This window comes from Lepisosteus platostomus, chromosome 17 (genome assembly GCF_059453375.1).
Source record: "Lepisosteus platostomus isolate fLepPlt1 chromosome 17, fLepPlt1.hap1, whole genome shotgun sequence".
NCBI lineage: Eukaryota > Metazoa > Chordata > Actinopteri > Semionotiformes > Lepisosteidae > Lepisosteus > Lepisosteus platostomus.
In genome coordinates this window covers 18,754,337-18,777,441 of record NC_142627.1, presented here as the reverse complement: position 1 = coordinate 18,777,441, position 23,105 = coordinate 18,754,337, and the positions used below count along the sequence as shown (strand labels likewise).

Sequence of the window (23,105 nt, the reverse complement as noted above, 5' to 3'; positions counted from 1 at the left end):
AAAAAATGTTTCTTGCACCACATTAGAATTTCAACTTCAGAATACAGCTGGTCTTTTCAGAGCAGGAATTTCATACTCTTTAAATGGTACACTTTCAAAATGTCTTTCCTTTTAGAGCTATCCATTTCCACTGAGTCCAGCTAATTTTCATTCCAAAGCACTGAGCTGTTGTTGTTTGAAGGCCGACGACCAGATGATAATTATCACAGGCACATAGTATAACAGCAAATCAAGAATGATTTTTACCTCTCATTTTCCTTGTTGAACCATTGAAAATAATAAAACACCCAACATTATATAAATACTTTTTTAAAACAAAATTTAATAACTTATCCATGACGTCTGTTCAGGCAATAAATCCTTCTCTGGTAATAACTCTGCTGTGTGGGAATTTAACTACCTTTTAGAATTCATATGGTGTAATGCTGTACTACTCATATTCCACAGACTGCAGTCTGACAGCACTAAACTGTTTGGTGTGATAGCAGTGAAAATCTGTATTACAAAAGAACTGTTAATATTACTCAGCTTCACATCTGAATAAAATAAAACTTAAAAATCAACTTCTTGCTGTTTATTTCCAGCAAGATGAATTTCAACATTTTTTATGTCATAGGTTTGTTTGCATTTTAAAAACCCCATCAAGTTGCCGGTTGAAAAAGAGAAATCTCTTGAAAAAGATTAGTGCAGTGAATTATATATTTTCTATTCATTCTTATTTACTCAGATATAAAGTAACCTTCTATCACAAAGCAGCAATTCACCAATTTGAAAGGAAGTGTGACAGATATTTGGGAAAGAGGGGAGTGTTTGTCACTGTGGCTGAAAGCTACATCTTCACCCTGCTCGTGTCAACATATGGTTTCTCACTACATTTCAACTAAATATTTCTTGTCCAGATTCTTACTGCACTCTTACTTTGTAAAACACCACATGGTTTAACTTCATTCCTGCTGTGCATATGCCTTTTTAACTACGCAGGAAGCAATGGAGAATTAAATCTTTTCAGTGTTTGGAAAAGTCAGTATGGCAGTACAAAGCATCTGAAAAACAAATCCCCCAAAATACAAACATTGAAGCCCCCTCACATTGCATGTCATCTTTAAAAGAAAAAGCTTTTTTTAATGAGGAAGGTATATGAAGCCCTGTTCTCTGATTTCCCCTCTGGACTGAGAGCTGTAAGAAAGAGGCCTCTGCTCCTGGCAACATGACCTGAAATCAACCCCCCCAATGCACACCCACCATTAATCAGTGATGAAGACCAGACTGCTGTCACTGCTGCTCTTTAAAAGATAGGCCTGGCTGATTAACACTGCTGGGTTTTGGCAGGCAGGCTAGGGAAAGAGAGAAAGAAAGTAGGGGGGAAAGAAGTTTCTAGCTGTGCATGTGTGTCTGCTCAATCTCCATTGCCGAACCAAGGGGGGAAATATAGAGGCCTGCAGGAGCAGGGCAGTGCAGGAGTGCAGGGCGGGACGGGGGGATTATGCAACAGGATTTTTGTGGGCTTTGCTGGAGAGAACAGCTTTCCTGTGATATTATGTTTTTTTATTGTAACTTCTACAAAATGATGTTAGCAGTAACAGAAAACCGTAGTGTATTCTCTCCCAGCTCTCTCAGTCAACTCTAACATCGTTTCACTGAGAGGACTACTTGTCATCTTTAACCTTGTTCCATGACTACAATTATTTGTTTAGTCTCATCATGACAGTCATGAGCCTTTGGGAAACTCTGATACCAGATCAACCAGAGTATTGAACTATACAGAGGAGTTCTCAGGGTAAATGCACAAAATTATAGCTGTTTAGATTGGTTCCCTTTGGATAATTCACTTTGTACAATACAGGAAAACCTTCAAAGCAATGAAAAAACACTCCTAAGTTATATTCACACACTGAAAAAACAAGAGTCTCCTCTTCTCCTAGTATCCTTCTCTCCCCTTTCTTTTTGCTCTCTCTGCTGTCTGTACACAGGGTTCTCTGTTCTCCCTGTCTTCCAGAGGTGCGCTGTACTTTTTGATCATCCTCCTCTGAATGCAGGAGATTTCAGAACAGCTTGGAAGAGTGCCACTCTGGATGCACAAAGCAGGGGGTAAATTGGCGCCTCGGTTTTATATCCCTTTAAAAAGAGCAAGACATGGAAACATGTAAGACAGTAGTCCTCAGCCCTGGTCCTGGAGGACCCCTGTGTCTTCTGGTTTTCATTCCAATGGAGCTTTGAATCAGTTAGACTAATTGATCTCTCTCTAGCTGATTGTTAAGACCTTTTTTTACTTCATAAGAACTTGGTTGGGTTTCTTAATTATTTTGTTAATTAAACGATTTCATTGTTTCACACCTGGTCTTGTCCAGGTGTGTGGTAAGTATACAGAATGCCCTTTCTTGGTGGGAGGGTTTATTAGTGTCATTCCAACCTGTGTCTAGACACCTTTAATTAGTCACATATGGAAAGTTGTTTAGACATAAACACAAGAACAACTTAATAAGCAAGCTGAAGAGTGAATGGATGGAACTCTTTTTTTGAAAAAACACTCACACATCAGAGTATATTTTAATCCATCCCTCCATTTTCTAATCACTTTATCCAATACATGGTGACAGGGAAGCCAGAGCCTATCGCAGCAAAGCGAAGGGCACAAGGCAGGATACATTGTGCATGGGAAGCCAGTCCATCGCAGGTCCCACACAGCAACAGTCCCACAGTCACTTGAAACCCACGCAAACACGGGGAGAATATACCAACTCCACACACAGAGCACTCCAGGTCCACCCCTTCGCCCAGGGCCTCAGCCTTGTGAGGCAGCCATGCTCACACCTGCACTGCCATGCCACCTTTATTTTAATGCAAGAAGTTCAAGTAAAGGGGTCAGTTAACCTCAGAATCACCACTGTGTTGAAACAGAAGCAAGATGACAAAGGTCCAGGGTTGAGAATCGGTGATATGAGATTTTTAAAAAGAATAAGGAAGGCTCATAATGGAATTAGTAACAGTTCTACTGATGACATATTTCACAGTTTGTGTAAACCTAATTTAGTGAAGACCTTATGCAACATTCTGTACGTAAGAGGTAATTATAGAGCAATGACAATAAAGCAGGCGTACCCAACTCTAAGCCTGGAGGGTCAAAAGGTTTCTTATTGGTTTTTGTTCTGCCTGACCTCTTAAGCACGCAATTGAACTCATGGTGTGCTTAATTGGACAAGTTGAAGCCCTTTCCTTGCTCTCAAGTAGATGGAGATATAAAGAAACCTATTCAAGCTGCTGTACAGCAGGCCTTCAGACCTGAAGCTGAGTAAACATGTTATTCAGAAATATATATATATAATTATACTAAAAATGTCAGACTTAAATGTCAGATGTATTCTTATTTACTGGTAATCATACCTCAGATCACTAACTGAACTTAAACTATAAGTAATAATGTTTCCATTTTATGAGTTAATCAAACTCAGATCAATCCCTTTCACTTACAGCATTGTGATTCAACTTTAGTCTTTAAGGGCAGGTGTGTCTGCAAATTCTCATTACAACTCAGATCTTCATTAACTAAATGACCTTGCTGTTGGCTTAATTGGGCCAATTCACTTACATCTCCCAGCTCTTCAGGCATTTCCAATTTAAGGAGATCCTGAAAACCTGTTAATAGGTAGATTGGCCCTATAGTCCTGAATTGTAACAAACTATAGCCTGCTGGAGCCTATTATGCCCGCTGATACAATTGAGTGAAGTGATTTCTCTTTCTCTGACTTTTTATTGTTGAGGAGCTATTGAAAAATGCCAATTTAATTCTGTTTACAAAAAATAGGTGAGATGGCTGGGTTTATTTTGACAGTCTAAAAGCCAAAACTATTACTTCTTGTTTATTGCAAAGAGATTTGTATTTTTCACAAGATCTCCTTTGCCATTTCCAAGATTTTTGCTTTTGTGCACTTATATCTCCTTGTGTAATGTGCTGTTAATGAATTGTTTTGCTCTTTCAGACAGTGTATGCTTCATGGTTCGCCGCATTGTTCTGAAGAAGAAAACTACATTTCCCATAATCCCGTTCACCTGAAAACCTTTGTAAACAAGACCACGATTTGTTTTTGCGGATGTGTAAAGTTTAAGGTGAAAATGTAAAATGTTAAAAATAAACAGTAACTTTTGTTTTATTAAAAGACAAAGTGTCGCCTGAAAAGACTTTAGATTTGTGGAAATAAATACAATAAGTACTGGGAGAGAAGAGTGATTTTTTTCCTGTAAGGTATAGTGACTCCTGTCTGAAATGGGGGATTTGGAAGAAGATGGATACCCTGACTGAAATAGAAAGGTAGATGTCGGAATCGCCACGTTTTACTTATAATAATAATCCATTTAATAAAGGTATCCGAAATACGTACATCTCTAAAGTTTTATGTGACAGTTTGGTTGTTCGGCTTTCATTTTCTCATGCTTGAATAAGTTTTTTTTGGTTTACGTTTTATACTTTTGGATTTTGTGTTACGGTTATCTAATCTCCGAATGCAATAATTTAAAAACGAGTTCACCGATGCAAAAAAATAAAAATAAAGGAATGACGAGCAAAGTGCACCAAGACGCTTTAGTCCTACCACGGAGATAATGCGCCCTATGACCGATGAGAATTGTGCAAAGACATAACATAACTGACGATTGGGTGAAGTCAAGGGTCTCAAACTCAAACCGAGTTTTTTTTTGTTTATCCCACGCTCTCAGTGTCATAGTTGGTTTTTCTAATTAGCTGCGAAGCTTTACAGCTAAACCAGCTCTGATTTATAGGTTGTTGTACCTTTAAAGAAGTCAGTCTTGCTAAGAAAACCTTGAGGAAAAATTCAAATATGTCCACTTTACAAATAAATGATAATGAGAATAGTTGTTTAATTGACTACTCAGGTTGGAACAAAAATTGAAAATGTCAAGCCCAGAAGCAGAGCCTGACACACCCATGGTGATAAAATAGAACTGCTGTAACCCTTAATAAAATGATTTGTTTACGAAAGAGAAATAAAAAGACAGGAAAAAAAACAAGAAAAGAGAAGAGACAGTCTAAACTGTCTCCTCTAATGTTTCTGTCAACCACGTCATGCTAGCACATGTGAAAACAGTCTACATAGTACTTCTAAACTGTGGTTGTCATATAAGACAAAGGCCTCATCATAAACCTCTCTTCCAAATATCACACTATCTATTATAGCAGATGGATGCCTGTTTGTTTTGACCTGTTACCTGTAGTGAATGTTCTTGTTTCACAGCTGTAGCTCTGTGTATACAAGTATCTGAAAATAATTTAATTTTTTTTCCAAGCAACTTTACAGCATACCGTGATAAAAATGGCAAATTTGAATTTTATTCTGTTTGACATGCCAATTGTATACTGAGGTTTTTATTTTTGTCCATTTAAGATTTAAAATGTGTCTTGCAGTGACTCAGATCCTGATTTTCAGCAACACCAAACACCATGTAAGGAAAGAATCATTGCTAAAATTAGCTGCCTTAGCACACCTAGAAATAAAGCCAGGAGGGAAAAGCAGATGAAGTCTGGAGCAATCCAGTAGATAAAGCTGTAGTTCATGAAACCAATGTCTATTGTAAAAGACCATTTTGGATTTCCAGGTTGGTGCTGTTTTGCTATTCTAGGATTCTGTTTTGTACTAAGGCTTGCTGCTGAACCAAACTAGAAAAATGGCAACATATGAAGAAGAAAGTGTGGCGTCATTAAAATTTTGATGTGATTAACAATGTTAATACATATAGGCTGCCTATAGTAATAACTATAAGACTTTCTTTATGTATGCTGTAACTAAAAGAGAAAGCTTTGGTGGGGTTGCTGTTGTTCCATTAGTAAATGTATAGAACATTGACTGTACGTTTTTTAAACGTTTTCTGCCACCAGCCTACTGGACAGCATTCTTAGACCTGTAACCAGATAACTATTGTTGAGTGCAGGACACTTGGAGAGAAAGCACAATTGCAGTAACCATCATAAGAATTGCACACAAATGTAGCCTTAAGAGACGGGCTCCATAAGATGACCACGAAAAAGATTCTTGCTTTTGCCAGAATGGTCATCAGTTTCTATTGTGCGTAATTATATACAAAGATGTTTCAATAAAAAAAGGTGTTGCTACTTATTGCACAGTATAATGTGGTTCCAACTATGGCAAAGGCCTTGGAGTCAAAAGAATAACAGGCTTCTGTTTCATCAAGTTTAAAGGCCATAAAGAACAATGTGCTAACAGCTTAGTTTTCAATGCGTATTGACTTGTATATACCGTTACATAGTTCATAATCTGTTTTTGTATGGAGATTTAGTTGTGTTTTTGTTTCATATCACTTGCAAGTCCAAATTGTTTCCTAATGACTAAACCCACAGGTATCATTATTCAAGAATTCAGTAAAGTGTAAGAGGGCTTTAGGTAGTGTATTAAAAGAACCCAAAAAACTTACACCCTTCATTCACACAGTTTTGTCAATGGATCTACAGATGCAATGGGGTGATAATGACAGGATGCAGAATGAGAGCTGAACTCCACTTCACAGTTGTATCAAGTCTTAATTATTTTTCACACACCTTTCATGAATTATACTGGTAAGACTTTGATATTTGATATTACACTGTAACACTAATGGGTTACAAAAAGGAACTCACTGTACATCTCCATAGAGATCTGTATGCCCTTAAAAGGAGTCAGGATTGTAAAGATTTGCAATAGTATCTAGTGTTTTTTTTAATACCCAATTTTTATATGTGTTTATTTTGTAAAATACCCAAGCTCTTCAAGTTCTACAAATTGATACACATGAGACAGTGACTTTTCATTCCATTCATGTTGACAGTTCCATATGTATGTTTTCTGTAGTTTCTGTTTTGCAAAACATGTTACAAAAAGGAAAATATTGGTTTTCTTTAGATGACTAATCATGACATCATTCAAAACCCTTAATAATGATGATAAAGGTTTAAAGGGATAAAGGGCTAAGGAATTTAAAGTGTACAGTAATTTATCTCATTATGCTTCAAAAGCAGCTGGAACACCTTTCAACAGTCAATAGTATGATTTGTAAATAAAAATGTGAAGGTTTATTTCAGTTTCTCATTCCATAAGATTATGTTTTTATGAAAGTATTAAAAGAAGAGTGATTCACTCATGTATTCATTCATCATGAATTATCTTTATTGTTTGAAATTCAGAATATCAATATTTTTCTGAGATTTCTTAAAGTTAAATGCATGGTACAGTTGGAACCATTATACTACATTTAAAGGCAGTATAAATGAAAAATTTTAATTTCTAGTTGTAATTTTTGCTGGTGATAAAAGGACTCACACAGTAAGAGAATATTTTGTGCACAGAAGTTTAAATATACATAGATGTAGCAAAATGCATATTGTTTCCTAGAAGGCAAGAGCTTTTATGAAGATCAGCAGTCTAAAGAGTTAAATGAATTCTTATTTTGTCCCATTACACTGAACTTCAAAAGGATTTGAGGGAACCTTCCTTTCAAGAAAGGAATGAAAGAACACATTCCTTTTCTTCATTAGTCCCAGCCAGCACCTTTTATTCAGCAGTGGTCTTAAAAAAAAAAAAGACAAAGGAAGAAAAATCTGTAATCAGGTAGGATACTGTGTGACTGTATTCACTGTACTCCCTCGAGTGCCTTTGGATGAGGGCAGGTTAACACAGTACAGCCCAATTATGCTACAGTGTCTTAAAGCACAGCCACCTACTGCGAGTTCGTGTGAAAAAATGTTGAAGAATCCTTTTTTTTCCCTAAATGCCAGGCTGAACTGCTACTTGTAAATACATAAAGCTCTTTAATTACAATTTTTTTCAGCCCCCCTCCTTTGCTTTTTACTCATTAAAGAAGTCTGTCTGCTGAAGGGAAACGGGAGTTCTTTCAACCTTCAGGTCCTGTGTTTGTCCTTTAATCACAAGGAAGGGCCTAATTCAGGGCTTAAAAAACTGTGCTCCGCAATGCATAATTAATCTGCCTTGATAGAGGTCTGGACAAAAGGGCCTATTCAGGCTGTAGCCCCTTCCTCCTGAGATATTGTTATATCTAATAACTTCTGCCAGCTGGGCTGAAGGGAAATTTCAGCTCTGTGGGAGCAAATACAGCCACAGTCAGGGCCTCTGAGGGGGTTCAGAATCTGCTCTCACCAAATTGGATTAGAAAGTTAAAAAAATGTCATCCACATTCTGCAAAATTCATCTGATAATTGTTTATGACTGTTGAATAGGCTCATTATGATGTTTTTTGTGGAATTTATTTCACCCAAAATAACCACGGGAGTATACGAGAGCTGGTAGGTTCTGTACCAGCTAGTGCCAGGGAGACATCTGAAAAGAGGGATTTAAAGCAGTTCAGTTATGACAGAGCTGCTCGGCAAATTCTCGGCAAAGTTCAGTGGGTCTGCACTGTTGGCTGAAGCATCAGTGAGATTTAGGGATTTTCATGAGGGTTACATTAATATCGGTAGGGTAGGTCTTTAATAGCATTACCTTCTCTTTATCCCGGTATTTCCTGTATATATGTTCTGGGAAGGTCCTGGAGCATGTCTCTGTAATTTTGTTCTGGAATTAAATATATATATATATGAGTGGCAGTTCAGTGGCTTTATATTTGTTGACATAATGGGGGGAGTTTGTGGATTTCTGACTCCCTGTATACACATCCTATGGATTGTTAATAAATGCATTGGTTTATCAAATATGTGCATTTGATGAAAGTCTACACAAACATTTTATCACAATAAAGTGCTATATTATTGTAGTCTGGAACATACTGCAGTGTGTTCAATATAAATAACATATCAGCGTGGCACTAATGACTTGACAAAAGTATTGGCCCTCAGTCTTTTCTTGTCATTTCCTACTGCAACATGCTTGAAAATGATTAATTACAATGTAAATGTGTTATAAAAATTGATTTAAACTGCAACATATGACCATGTCATAGACAGAGATAATGTGATTTTCATTTGCATTAAGGTCCTAAGAGAAAAGATTTGGAAGGCATCAATATAGGTTACTGGAGACCTAGCTGACTTCCTGAGAAGGGTAAAAAGCTCTGGGCTGGTTTCCAGTAGCTGAACTGGGAGGTATTTCCCCACCAGGACCAGCATCTGCCAGCTTTGGTTCCTTTCCACAACAGCCTTTCTAAGAAGAACTCTGCTTTATGTTACTATGGAGACCGCTCCAGAGTCTCTCACCAGAGGGAGCTGTAGCAACTTCCTTCTGCTCCAGAGCTCCAAAGATCAGCTGAAAGGATCAATCAAAACATCTGTATGTGGCAGTAAGGTTGAAGTGAACAAAAAACACTAATCCCCGAAATGCTGTATTCACGTTAATGGCAGGAACTAAAGTAGTTAGGAGAATCTCAGTGAAAGGACCTGGAAAGACCAATTTTGTCTTTTGGTACTGTGTAGAGAAAATAGTATTTCAAAAGCGTTTTAAAACTGGGTTTTCAGCATGCACCTTGTTTTGCAGAAGCTAGTATCTCTAGAGACACCTACTCTTATTTTCCATGCCACTGTAGGGCTTTTGGTAATTGAAGTCTCTTTTGCCTTTCACCCATTGAAGATACAACGGCTGTGCATAGTTGCATTGTTTACCAAAGTAAATTTCCTGAAATTTAACATAGATGTTAGATATTTCTCAGAACATGCATTCATATATAAATAATATAAAAAGGTAAAAGATGCAGAATATAGTTTGTACATTTTACCCTGTAACACTCCACAAATATGAAAGGTGACCCATACTTTTCTCTTTTATTTGAAAATTAATATGGAACTCAGGTTTGTGCGCTATTCAATCTCATATAAGTTATAATCTCATATAAATCTCATATAAGTTATAAGTGTCTCGCTCCCCAGCTTGCCTGTTTCACACTCTACATGCTTTGCAGTAAATTGCTTTCCAATGGACTGCTGGGGTCTGTGTGCTGGCTCCACGTTTGGCTTCTAGAGCTGGATTCCAGAGTGTTTAAAGACGGAACCATTCAAGCTAGAGAAAAGGAGCCTACAGATTCCAGTGGGTTCTACTATAGTGACTCAACTGACCAACTTCTATCTCCAGTTTGGTTAGATGGAACAAGTTCAATCCATGATTTTCTTTACACTATATACTGTATACACACACTACAGTATATATAGACTTGAAAAGTTTTTTATTAAGAATTGCAAAAACAAAATAGGGATAAATTATAAGATTAGAATGAGATAAACATAGGAACACTATTATTGAATTGCATCAGATATCTAGTAAAGAACTTTTACTTCTGTAGATACACAGTGTACATTATCTGCATATCCCTTACCAAATTGAATGCAGATGTGTGGCAACAAGTGAGAGCAATTCTTGTTTTGAAAGATCTATAGACATCAAAACGTCCATCTCGCACAGCAAGGTCTCATGTGCAAGGCATTGTATAAATTCTCTTAAGAAAAAGAAAACTGTTCACTCTATAATGAAATTAATAGTATTTATATTTACATACAGTGTTCAAATAATATGAATGCTATGTGCTGTGTTTTAGAGCAGATTTGTGAAAAAAAGGTCTCGGAGGATTAATAAAGTAGATTTCCGAAATATTCCAAAAAGCACATAGTTCCAAGTACTTCTAAAGTTGGACACTGCTTAGCTGTTGAGTGAGCAGTTAGCTAGACTAGACGGTCTGTTTGCTTTTATTTATTTTGTTGCTTAGATTGCAAGACATCCACTGGTTGTGAATATAGGACTGTTTGCTTCAAGCCTCCTATGGAAAAAATATATAATTCTTCCCAGTTCAGGGTAAACTCTCCTTAACCATACAGCAGAGTTGTCTGTGGCCTTAAGTCCCTCTGCCTCAAATGCCTATGTGGATTGCAGGCATAGAGGAGTCAATTTCCCCACTTCAAGAGCCCTGCAACATTTTGGAAATGTTTTCAGAACCAACTAGGTTTCAAAAGGCACAGTTATCACCTGTGCTCTGGCCAAAATGCAGAACTACAGTTTTCACACCAGAACGTTGCCGGCTCTCCTGGCTTCAAGCCAAGATCAACAAAAGATGTTGTTCTGTTTATTTTGATATAACATCTACTCTTATTCTTTATTTTGTATTAAAAATACTTATTCCTGAAACAGATAAGTCTGAATGTTTCATCAAGTACGGGAATGTTTCAATGACTTGTAACAGAGAGAATTGTCCAAATAGAATTACAATTGACCTGCTTGCTTTTGGTTCAGTACTAATACTAATATGTACTAATACTTTGTTAAAGGATTACTAATTTGCATAAATATTTATCACTAACAGTGTTTTTTTAGAGCTGTCTATGTGGTTTGGTCAAAGTAGTTATGAGCTGGTGTCCTGTTACTGTGCCCTTGGCCTTGTGTTGTCTGCCCTCACAATGTATTCCAGGAATGACTAATGTGCTGTAGCTGAAGAGCTGCAGTCCCTAGTACTGCAGAAAGGACCAGGCTGTCAGCTTCTCATGTGCCAGGCTGTTTATAGCATCAGGAGCAGATGGACAGGTGATGAAACCTCAGATATACTGGCACACAGCTTAGCCTCTCAGACAAACTCGGGTCAAATACAAACATCAGAGGCTTGGAGGGTTTATTGAAATGGTGCATTAACCTGTTCCTCCCTCCACACTGCTCTCTCACTGGCATGAGTGGCAGTGGTTCATTCCTGTGACTCTGTTGGAAGACAGCATAGTCCAGCCAGGGACTGTTTACTGAGGGGAGAGGGTAAATGTTGGCTTGAACCCAAGAGTTTCTGAAGTTCAGTGGGAGGTCTGGGTTTATCCTTTCAGTCTTCTTTCTGGTAAGCCAGTAATAGCTCTCTGTCAGTATTATCTAGAGCCATAAACCTCAGTTTTCCTGTATACTGAACGTCTTCTGACTTCCTACCTCAAAAAACACGGATAAACTACAACACCAACTGCATCAGATTATTCATTATTTACAAATCACATTGTTCTCACCTCCTATGGGTGGTGAAACAGAACTTTAAACTAACATTCAAACAAGTCCCCATCTGAAATGTCCTTGGGAACACACTGCTTAACCTAAAAGAACCAGGATTATTAGCATCTGTTCTGCCCTCCAGCAGTATAGTCCAGATGCAGGTTGGGGTTCAAATTCAACATTACTGTTAGATTTATAGACTGCTGCCGAATTCTCTTACTAGGCTCTTTACCTTTCTCAGGCAGTTGAGTAAGAAGCTTAACAAAACAAGAACAATTGTGACTTAAAAACAAGGGCAGTTCTTTTCCCTTTGGCTCTTGACTGCTTTCAGAAATTGAATGCAACAGAAAGAAATTACCTGGATTAACATGGAAATCTGCTGCATGGCACCCCTTAATCTAATTTATGCCGCCCTGACAGATTTCATTAGCTCTGACGAGCCAACTTGATTGAATCCAACCCCATAGTGAAGGTAAGACTCTTTGATGTCAACCGCAGCATTCAGACCTCAACAATCAAAAACAAATGAGCACTAGCAGGAGAGAAACTGGAGCACCAGATTTAAATTGTTTAAAAGAACTTTGGCAACAGATTTACAGGAAAATAGGGTCAAAACAATTTCCTTTTTAAGACTACCCACCCCCTCTCAAAACTAGTTATTTCCCTGTGCCCATGCTTTCTTACTCAGATGTTTTCGATGTACTTCTGTTGTGTCATCATGTGTATCTGTAACTCTTTCTACAAACACTTTTTGATGGTTCCATATTCATAATTTTCATCTCAACACTGAAACATTTCTTCGGTAGCACTCTTCCAATAGTTTGAGAAAGGTTGCACACAGGAGGAAGCTATCTGGCTAAAGATCTCATGTAGCCACGATTCCAGATTTCCAGATAATCAAGCTTCAACAGTTTGACTTGCAACCTTGTTTCAGACACCTACAGTACCTTACAGCTATTTTCTAACTGTTTAATCCAATTCAGGGTCACGGGGGAGCCTGGCACGCAAAGAGCACAAGGCAGATACACCCTGAGCTGGACGCCAGTCCAATCCAGGGCACACACAGACACAACCGTGCACACACTCACACCAGAGCCAGCTTTCCCAGAAACCAGATTACCTGTCCCTACATCTTTAGACTGTGGAAGGAAACCAGAGCATCTGGGAGAAACCCACATTATTTTCATTTGAAGCTCTGTATTCTTGCATTATTTCCATTACTTTATGCTCAGCATTTTGGATTGATTTATCCATTATGTCAATACCTTTCAGGATTTTGGACACTTGTGTCCCACTGTTCAAACTTGAAGAAATTCGTTTTTTGTAACCTTTGTTTCTGTGACATAGCCTATTGGTTCTGATAATTCTTTTTTAACTCTTTAAGGCATTGTGCACTTAGTGAAAAGTAAACAGTTTAACAAAAGTGTGATAAAGTGTCATGACAGCATGGTAAAATATAAAGTTTTATTAAAGATACAAACGATACAAAGCATGGTAAACTAAATGTATGGGATAGTAATAGTAAAAGCATAGGAAAACTGAGCACAAGAGACCATTTACATATGCTCTTGGATGAGAGTGTTGTAAGTCTACTTAAGCTACTCTAGGTAAAGTATAGAATCTGTGTAATCGTGTACCCTAAGCCAGGAAACTCTTAGCTACTGATATGCCTCATCTGAAGTAACTGACTGTAAATTTTAAAGTCAAGGTCTAAGCAAGGCTTGTGAATGCCTTGTATAGCACCAAAGAAGAAGGTTGTTATTGCTCCAAGTACAGCATGCCATGGCCTGTGTGTTGGCGTGTGTGTGTGTGGGAGGTGGGGGCAGGTCCAGGCCTGTCAGTAAATGGCGACAAGAATAGATTAGATGGCGCTCAGCTTCCAGACAAGTCTTGAGTTTCTGTAATGACTACAGCTGCAAAAGCTAACCCATGGGTCAGCCCATCTTAACCCTTTCTCATTTGGGATGCTGAATTCCTCTCGGTCTCGGAATGGATGACATTGCAGACTCCATCTCTTAAGCAACAAGCAGCCTCAAGCTCAGCTGGAGTGAGATCCTAAGAATACATTCATAAATGCACACCCTCACCCACTTCCATGTTTAAATTGCACAGCATATGGGTCTTCTTGTGCTCTGTTGAACCTTAGTACAAAATCTAAGCTGAGCCAGTTCTGCAGCATGTACTTGAGTATAAGTAAAAGCTGCTGAAAACCAAATGATGACATCAATACTTTGTTGTGAACGTCTGCTGCTTGTATATGAGAATGTGAATCAGTCTGATGACACACCTGTAATTTAAAAGACATACACAAGAGTGTGGAAAATGTGAGGGTGTATTCTTTCCATACATTTCCTTGCACTGCCAAGGTTGAAGTAACATTACAAATGATAATCTGGAGACACACAGGAGTGAATGAGTGTCCATCACACCAGTAACTAATATACCGTGCCTACAGACTTGTTGATGTGTTGAGTTTAGTTTGATAGTTTCAGTCAGCAATTAACAAATTTCTGACATTAATCCTTTTTAAACATCATAGATAAGGGCAACAGCTTGTATAAATTAATAATTCTGATTTGTAGTAGTTGGAAGAGTAGGTGAGATTATAGACATTACTCCGTGTCTTGTTATATAACCACAGCATTACCAACTTCCAGTCTGACTAGATCTCAGAAACTGAGCAAGACTAGCCTTGGTCAGTACTAGATGGGAGCTCCCCAAAGAAAACCAAGTTGCTTCTGTAACTGGTGTTCGTAGACCAACAGATGGCATTCTTTCTCTGGGCCAGAATGTTCAAAATCAATGCTCAAGTGTTACCTTGGTGGTTGGGGGCACAGTTCTGTAGGAGGTGCCATATTTCAGATGAAACATCATCATTATAGATTCCATGACACTATTTATAAGAGCAGGCTGGTTAGCCTCAGTTTCCTTACTGAATTTTACTCTGGGCTTGCTCTATCTAGACCATTAAGGTCCCCCTTAATTCAAGTGGGTAAGCATGGGAGTGAAAATCACTATATAAATGCAACTACTGCTATTGTAATAATATTGTGGTATTGGAAAGTTGGTCCTTTTGTCAGAGGTGATGCGGGGGATGTAAACTCACTTTGTTTGGGTCAGAATCTCCCCCACCAACCACAAACAGCTCCTCCTCCAGCCTGCCCCCTCCATACATATCTTGTGCTGCTGCACTTGGTTCAGGCAGTTTCTCCAACTACTGGCTCCTGTCATGGAGGATTAAAAGAATGTTTGTTCACTGTGCTGATGCATGTCAAAGCATTCTTTTGGAAAAGCGCTGTGAGACAACAGGGGGCAGCTAACTGGTGGCCCCAAGAGGTCCAGCAAGACCTGTCTCTAATGGGATAATAAGACCATGGTCACCCCTTCAAGACAAGGTCAAGCTGAGGTTTTGTCATCCCGGTTTCAGCACAGTTATCACTCCCCCCTATACAGGTGCACAGTCGCGCCACCTCAGATCAACCAATCAGATCTGTTCGAAGAATGGCTAGAGGTAAAGGATATGTTACTTTATTGAGAGAAGACATAATCCAATTCTGTGTGCTTTCCAGATCAGCTGGCCTAGTTATCTCTGTTAAAAACACAGCACAGAAGAAAGTACTGCTGTGTACAATGTGACAATATGTTCATCCCTTTGGTCATTCAAACATAAAATGTTTTACTGATCGATACAATACACTATGTGCCTCATGGACTGATTTGTATTTCTTTAAAAAATCTTCTCTAAGTTAAATAAACTTTTAAAAATATTTTTAAATGTTTTTTGTTTGAAAGGAAAGACATCCTAAAAAAAACACTTGAACATGTGAGAAGTTAAAGGTTTTGAGAAGCATGCCTGTGTATTCCTGTGTTCTTAGTCCCTGCAGGTGAGAGAGTTGTAGTCTAGAGCAGAATAAACAAACTAATGGCAGAGAGTAAGTGGTTAAAAGTAATAGTATTCTGCACCTCAGCAGCCAAAAGTTGATGCTGCATTTTGGAAGGAAACCACTGTTCTGAGATAAACCAAAGGACTTTATCTGTTCATCCGTAAACAGCTTTCAGAAACCTCAATCTACGTAAATATTTGCTGGAGAGCAGGTGTAATCGGTGAATCTGCTGATCTGCTCTAGATTGTGGCTCTGATTAATGTACCTGCACTAGAAGAAAGAGCACGCTCTTACAGTAGCTCCTGTCTGGTAGTCATGAAAAGAAAAAAGCCAACAAAAACCAAAAACCTTCATACTTTGAACAGAAGCCCTTCTTGGTTTACTGATCTCTAAATATATGCACAGTTACTTATGTATGTAGGTGCTCTGGGCTCTGATCTGAAATGAACAGCAGTGGTAGAATTTTATAAGCACAATCTATCCTGTATTTGACAGCTTCAGGCAATACTTCTGTGAAAAGAATATTATTTTTATGTCATTCTTAAAATTAAGCACATTTTAAAAGTAAAATTACACTTAAATACTACATGTCACTACATAGAAAGCTGAAATGCTTAGTAGTAACACTAAGAGTGGTCAAGATTGTTGTTTTAAGTTTTCAATAAGTTTGAAGAATGTGCTTCTAAAATTGTGGCTGATGTCTTACACCTCCATCTCTGAAACAGCTGCTTCTCTCTCCCTCTGTCTTCTTGCTTAAGTGACTTCGATGTTATTGTGCATGACCCCATACGTCTATTCCAGTTAACCTAAGCAGTTGACAGAGTTGAATGATCTTTTTAATGACTCGTTTTTACTATCTCTTTAGAGATGAATCCGATTAGTAGTTCCTCAGATGAGTTGGTATTATCAGCTGCCTAGTTATGTTAGCAAAGTTTCTGTGTGTGATGGTTCATTACCAATGTAATCTTATTCAGAACATGTAATTGCAGTTCTTTCATCCTGGTGCTTTTTTCTCTTATAACTTGAGCATCATCCATCATTTATTCCTTACATGGTCTCAGTGAGTCAAAGCTTAGTCTACAAGCAATAGGGCATTGCTGGCCTAAATGCTGAATGGCACACAGATTCAATCAGGAGGCAATTTAGAGATACCAGTTACTCCGTACAGCATGTCTATGGATTTAAATACTCCCAAGAGACAGAGATAGATTCAAACCCAGGACCCTGACACTATGGACAGCACTACCCTCTATACCACTTCACCACTCTATTTCACAGTTTGCATAAACAAGATTTTAGTACAGTAGTTACTAACCAGGAAAGTTTAGTTGTTTTTTTTCCCCTGTCCTAAGCAATGTATGTTATCTATTTTTTTGTTTTGTTTTTGATGCCAGAGATAAACAGTGCTCTTGAAGCCATACTGTACATCTAGTCTAGAAAATTATTTCCCACATGACCAACATAATATAGCTACAGCATTACGCTGTAGATCTTTGATTGCTATTGTATTTGCTACCAGTAACCAACACTGCATTCACTAACATTTGTCAGAAAAATAAAGATGTCAAAAGGAGATATATTTTCATCGGCCCAATAAAATCCAGACATCTTCTTTACCACAACATTTCCTTCTAAGAGGTCTTGTTTCAGCTGTGGCTCAATGGCAAAACGTTGCATGTCAACTTCTTTATCTTCTGGAGGATCTTATCAGCTGAGTGTCAGCTCTTTAAAACAATTAATTGGGTACATTCGCAGAAGTCATGTAAAAGATATGTTTAATGTGGGCAAAGGCAGAGGATCCTGGAAGATAAAATGTGGATCAGAAGGCAAATCAGACCTTGTAGACTGATAATAACATTGCTAAGATGAATTACAAAGAATTAAGAACCCATTTGTCTCTACATTTGATTTTTGGAGTGCTATAGATATAATTAAGAGCATATACTGTATAAGTTTGTCTTGCTTTGATGTGCAGATTTCAGCAAAGGACTGCATTTTAGAGGATGACCTTGTAGTTAAAGGGACATTTAATTGTGTGATGACATTCTTATTTATTTCATTTATTTGTTGGTTTTTGCTGCTCAAGAAAAATAAGGGAAAATGCTAAAATATGATTTGTGTTTAAATTCCAAAGATTAAAGTGTACAAATTGAGTTAGCAAGCCCTTAGGCTCAAACGTGGTTTGCTGTGCTATCTGTTAATCTGTTTAAGAAGAGGGGTATGCACTATGCCCATCTAAGGTTGTCATCTGACATGTTAAATTTAAATGTGTTCTTGTCCTTGTTTTAATGTTTTATTTTTATTTTAATTCTATTTTATGTGCCATCTGGTTTAATTTACTTATTTTTAGAGAGCAATGTTAAAGAATTGTGGTTTGGAGTAAGTATGCCACAATTGAAACTCCACTTTTTGTGCCTACTTACTGTACAATGCCCTAACCATTGTAGTCACACATACAGCATCCATGGGCACTCTAAAAATAACACTTGACATAGCAAAAATATACGTTTTTAGGAATCTAGCAGTTTCCAGTAACAGCTTGAACACTCAAAGAATTGGTTTAATACCGAAAGTTAAGCGACTTGTGGGAACTGAGTATACAGATTGTATCAATTTTCTGAGAGATTGTGGTTATCTGATCATGTAATTTGCAGGTGCTTGGTACCCTAAGAGTTCTGCATTTGAATTTAAAGAGAAACAAGGCATGCCATTTATGTGGTATAAATGACCTTCCAACCAGCAGAGCTTTCTTAGCCAACACAACCTAAAGTGCAAAAAGCAGACCGTGATTCTCCTTCTCACTGCTCACTGTGAAAGTGTTCTAACCACCAAATGGCTGCCAGCCTACACACGTTTACCTGCAATGGGAAAGCACTGCCACCTCAATAATTGAGCTATCGGGGCATTTTACATTTTCCGAAAACATAACAAAACCAGAGCAAAACATTACAGTCCTTTCCTAAACTTTTGTGGATGGCAAGGGGATCAGACCTCTTGGAAATATTTCCAAGCACTTACTGCTTTTAAAGTGAATTCCCATGAATTATTTGAGTAATTAGGGTTATTGACTTTTATTTCATGAAGTAGTAATTAAAGCACTCAGGAGTTTTTTTTAAATGACAAAGTATACTATCTTCTACTTCCATGAAATCACTTCAAATGTTTTCTTAAGATAAGTGAGTCAATATTTCACTTTCATTAGGAAAGACTTAAAAATTGAATGATTTTATTTCATTTTGATGAAATGTCATTATAATTGCATACCAGTGTATGTTTTTTACAATGAACCCACTGGATTCATAAATATTAAGTGTTTTTCTCTCATAGTGATTGAAAATTTGCTTCTTCAGCATAACCCTGACAATTTTTAGGTATGTGGTTTGCTCTGCAGGAAACAACTCCGTGCACACTGCCTGACAATGGAGTCCTGTCACTCCCAGTCCAGTGAATGCACCAGTAAAGTGTATTGTTCTAATTTACACAGATATTGAGTTTTATTGCTTGACCATTACAATTGCCAAAGGAAACTAAAGTGGCTCTTTATAAACTCTCAAATCTTTTTTTACGACCTCTGTGTGAAAGAGCAAGGTATGGGCACAGTTCACAAAAAAGAAAAAAACCTTCAATGGACAAATGTTTGAGGAACAGAAAGGCGGAAAGGAGGCCTTTGATTAAATAGGACTTATAGCTCAAGAGTTTCTTTGATGCACCACACTGGGTACAAATCTGGTTGTCTTTTTTTTTCTTTCCAGTGAGGTGGACTCAGCAATTACCATTTCATAATAGCAACACTGGGCTCTACTGACAGGATCGGAAGTTTAGAATCCTCGGAGATCAAGCAAAACACAGCTGGAGATTTGGAAAGGATGAAGCGCCTTTGACTAGACAGTATCCTCACAGCTATTCATCTGAGCACCAATCATTTCTTTTCTTTATCCATCACCGAGAAAGAACACTCTGAGTTTGGGAATGATGAAGAGAAAAGTGCTGGCCATTTTGTTTTCACAGCTACAGTAATTAATAAATGGCTTTTAGGAAAGCTTCTGTGCTTTCAAGAGAACATACAAAGTAACAGACAAATCACAGTTTTTTTTTTACAGCTGGCAGATTACGCTTTGTTTCTGATTTATGTTTCAACCATTTCATTCTGCAAATAGCTAGCTTGAATCTTTGGCCACCGGTAGTGTGCGTTACCATTGAAAATCTTGTAGACATGCACTGTAATGTCACCTTTTTTGCCCTGCGACATCTTTGATATCTTTCACCTATACAAACGCGATTAGTAAAGTACTGGGCTGTATAAGAGCACAGGATGTGATGATATAGTTGAGCAATAGCGTCATGACATGCACTAAACCCTTGTAACTTGCAAAAGGCTACCAGTTTATTAGGTTTCTTGGCTATTTTCAACTCCATAAAAAGAATTGATGAGCAAATGCCCAGCTGCACTTAACATTTCTTATCTGAGAAGATATTAGAGGACGTGTGATACCAGACTTAGCTCACCAGATGAAAACACTCATGTACGTAACTCCTAGAAAATCAAATCAACATTCTTCTAAGATTAATATATTAATTAAGTGAAAGGAGTGACACAGAAGAAATATTGTATATAAGATATGTTGCCTCTGATATCTTCTGATGTCTACTAAAATTGCATTAATTGAAAATGATGTTTGCAAATGTCCCTCTTTGGTTCAACTATTTTGATCTAAAATTGTATCCGTTTAAATCAGCACAGTGAAATACACTTGTTTGGGGGTGTAAAATGTGTTGCACTTTCACTCACAATGCACATATGGATGCCCTTTCAATACAGTGGTGTACCCTCTACAATGAGAAGCACTTCTCCCCCGCCTCTGTCTCAATTCCTATTGTTTTATTTTCACTTTTTGTTTTATTTATGGCAGCCCAAATGCAGTCTTCTGCCCACTCAACTGCGGCAGACACAAACAGGAAATTAACACCCCTGCGGGGCCTTTTTCAATGAGTGGCCTTAGCAGGCAGGAGGTGCAGGCAGACAGTGCCTGTAAAAAAATAACAGTCCGAGCTCTATAAAACTCTGAATAGGAATCACCACTCAGACAGCAGAACAAGGGCAGTGAAAAACTCCCGCCTTGACTTGTCATTTACATTAAAAGAGGAAGGAACAGTAGTATTCTTAAAAAAACAGCATAGGAGAGACAGTAAACTACCCGGATTATTGGACCGTAAAAAAACGTAATACAATCTCCATGGCGGCAAGTCTGGTATTCTGAAGCATCTGCCCGTGTGCCAAAGCCAAGTCCTTCGGCTCTTGCTATCAGCAGAATCACTTCTGCCCGGGCAGTCTGACTGAGCAGATGTGGCAGGGAGGGCAAACCCAGAAAAAAAAGAAACCCGGGGCATTTACTGACTGGAAGCTGAAGGAAGAGTGTGCACCATCAATTCTGTGGCCATATAAATAAACAGCGCTTTTCTTAAAATGGAAGCTGGTACACTTTAATCAAACAACCCTGTAGCTGTAGGTGAACTGCTTTAAGATATAAAAAATACAGTTCCCCTCAAGTCAATTAGTTTTAATGCGTTTCGTTTTAAGTACCTTGTGCTTTTAAAAGTGTTGGTATGTTAAGTAAGGTCTTTAATGACTCATTTCTCATGATTAGAATATTTATGATTGTTTGATGTGTAATGTACCGTACAAGAAAAAATCCCTAAACTGTAACTGTAGGGTTTTAAAAAAGTTCTGAATCGGATCGGTACTTTTTTGCACTGTTTTTTTTGTTGTTGTGACTTTGAGTTGAAGCTTAAAAAAGCTGGCAAGAAATCAAAAACCAACATAAATCTGTATTTGACTTAATTATTTAAGTCGGGGGGGGGATTCTTGTTATAAAAATGGAAGGTTATTTATAACTTGTGGGGTTTAATTTGAGGTAATAATCTGGCCACAGGCTGTGGGTGAGCCCCTAGGTGGAATGCAGGGGACTTTCACAGTGGGATGTGGGTGATAAGAGCTGTAGGTTTGTAACATTTGTGAACACATATCATCAGAAACTCCCAGCTAGTCCTCACAGACTTTTCTCTGTGAAATGCTTTATGTGTTTTTTGTATTCAACTAACATACGGTTCGCTTGCCTTTATTGTTCTTTAAAGTGCCTTTTGTGTACCTGTACTAATTGCACAGAAGTGAAAATGTATTAAGTAGCAGTTAATTGAATATGTATAAAAGAAATGCTGTCAGAACACAAGTTGTACTTGAACTCTGCATTTACAAATTCTGATTATTATAATTACGTACTGATTCTGATAATAAACGTGAATAAAGATGCCCCCTTTTATTAACACTATACTAATGTTCCGAATCCCAGCCTCAGACTTTATTGTTATGTGTTTTACCTAAAATGATTTTACTATTTTAACTGTTGTCCAGGCAGCTGTGTGAACATTTGTGTGTTATTGGCAGAGGATGGTACAGAGACCGAGTGTGTAGAATGTGGAGTGTTTCCAGACGTTCATCTCTGACGGTAATATGAATCTCTTTCCCTTTCTCACACGCATATGCACAGAAACTAGACAAGTTTAATAGAATTTCTACTGACGCAAAAGTGCTTCAGCATGTGGGTGTAATATTCAGGCTACTGCAGTGCCACCACCTTTCTTGACAGTAGCATGTCCCTGTCAGTACTACAAGCGCCTGAGTGGGATAACTTATCACCCCGCCCCAGTCCAGCCAGGCAGGCCTGATGGAATGTCACAGTGCAACCAGACACTCTACAGCTGCTTTCCTGGAGGTGCAGCTTCTTGTCTGCAAGTAGGCCAAATAGAGGAGAATCACATTAAACAGTTATTCATGCTGCACATGCTAGAGCTTTTACTGATGGAAATTGTCTTCACTGCAAAGTAGATGCCACAGAAAATCCTGTTAATGCTGAGCAGATTCATAGTGAGTGTTTTTTTTTCTTCAAATAAACCAATACTTCATGGTGTACTCATCCATGTACAGTATATGTAGTTAACTCTTAACTAACTGGACACCCCCTCCCACTACACCTTCAATTGACCAGGAATAGTCTTCAGTCGAATACAGCACCTGAAAAACATTTGAATGAATTTCTGACTTTTTAATGGAATTTCATGACATTTAATGGAGCCATGCCTGTGATCAACTGCAATACATACCTGCTTTAACAGAGCCTAATAGAGTCTTTATTAAAGATTTATTATGTGTTAGTCACAAATAAATTGCTTATGTATAGCTAGTGTTTTGTATGAGCCCATTTTTTATGGGTTC

The 23,105-nt window shown here is 38.0% G+C and overlaps 1 long non-coding RNA gene across 1 annotated transcript; it reads left to right on the top strand.

Annotated features, from left to right (window-relative positions):
* The first annotated feature begins 4,010 nt into the window (after positions 1–4,010).
* Positions 4,011–22,161, top strand: LOC148646301 (uncharacterized). The gene is made up of 2 exons (XR_015927980.1): positions 4,011–4,306; positions 19,588–22,161. It is a non-coding gene; the product is annotated as an uncharacterized LOC148646301 (long non-coding RNA).
* Positions 22,162–23,105: the final 944 nt, after the last annotated feature.